This window comes from Mandrillus leucophaeus, unplaced genomic scaffold, assembly GCF_000951045.1.
Source record: "Mandrillus leucophaeus isolate KB7577 unplaced genomic scaffold, Mleu.le_1.0 Scaffold756, whole genome shotgun sequence".
Lineage (NCBI taxonomy): Eukaryota > Metazoa > Chordata > Mammalia > Primates > Cercopithecidae > Mandrillus > Mandrillus leucophaeus.
This window is the reverse complement of record NW_012108208.1, coordinates 1,720,357-1,721,848: the sequence shown is the minus strand read 5'-3', so window position 1 is coordinate 1,721,848 and position 1,492 is coordinate 1,720,357.

The window sequence follows — 1,492 nt, the reverse complement described above, 5'->3', positions numbered from 1 at the left end:
CACATGTACCCTAGAACTTAAAGCATAATAAAAAATAAAATAAAATAAACAAGATGTTCACATTATGTAGTGGTTCACTAGTTCAAAGTTATGGATTTAGGAACTTAATAAAATAAACTCAAAAAAATAAAAAATAAATTAAAAAAAAAAAAGAATGAAGCCAAAATTTTAAGTACTCGAGTATTTTTGGCAATTACCAATAGAGTGCAATAGTTTTCATAAAAATGAAGTCCTACCTCTAAAACTACAAAAAAAAAAAAAAAGAAAAGAAACAAGCAAACAACTAAATTTCCAAAAACTTAACGTTTTCCTTAAGTTGGCAATACCAAAAGAGATTTTAATTTGGCACCTATGCACTGGATCAATGACATTTTGTGGGAATAATACTTTCATTTACTCATTTTGAAAGTGTATGTACACTTTATGAATATAGTCGGGCACCCCATAGCAATGTTTTCATCAATGATGGATACATATACAACTATCCCATAAGATTATAATGGAGCTGAAAAATTCCTATCTAGTGGTAGGCATGGTAACATTGTAGCACAACACACTATTCACATGTTTATGGTGGAGCTGGTGCAAAAAAACCTATTGTGCTGCCAGTCATATAAGAGTATATCAGGTATAATTACATACAGTACCTTCTACTTAATAAAGACAACAAATGACTATGTTACTGGTTTATGTATTTACTATGCTATACTTTTAATCAGTACTTTAGAGTATACTTCTACTTGTTGAAAACAAAAGTTAACTGTAAAACAGCCTCAGGCAGGTTCTTCAGAAGGTATTCCAGAAGAAGGTATTCTTTTAGGAAATGAAAGCTCCATGCACATTATCCCCCCTGAAGACCTTCCAATGGGACAAGATGTGGAGGTGGACAACAATGATATTGATGATTCTGATCCTATGTAGGCCTAGGCTAATGTGTGCGTTTGTGTCTTAGTTTTGTTTTTTTTGTTTGTTTGTTTTTGTTTTTTTGAGACGGAGTCTCGTTCTATCGCCCAGGCTGGAGTGCAGTGGCCGGATCTCAGCTCACCGCAAGCTCCGCCTCCCAGGTTCACACCATTCTCCTGCCTCAGTCTCCCGAGTAGCTGGGACTACAGGCGCCTGCCACCTCGCCCAGCTAGTTTTTTATATTTCTTTTAGTAGAGACGGGGTTTCACTATGTTAGCCAGGATGGTCTCGATCTTAACAAAAAAGTTTAGAAAGTTAAAAATAAAAATAATCTTAAAATAGAAAAAAGCTTATAGAATAAGGATACAAGGAAAATACTTTTGTATAGCTGTACAAATGTGTTTGTGTTTCACGCTGTTTTTACAAAAAAAGTAAGAAGTGAAAAAATAAAGTTTGTAAAGTAAAAAATTTAGAGTAAGCTAAGATTAATTTATTATTGAAGAAATTTTTAATGAATTTAATGTAGTCTAAGTGTACAGTATTTTTAAAGTCTACAGAAGTATATGGTAACATCCTGGGCCTTTATATT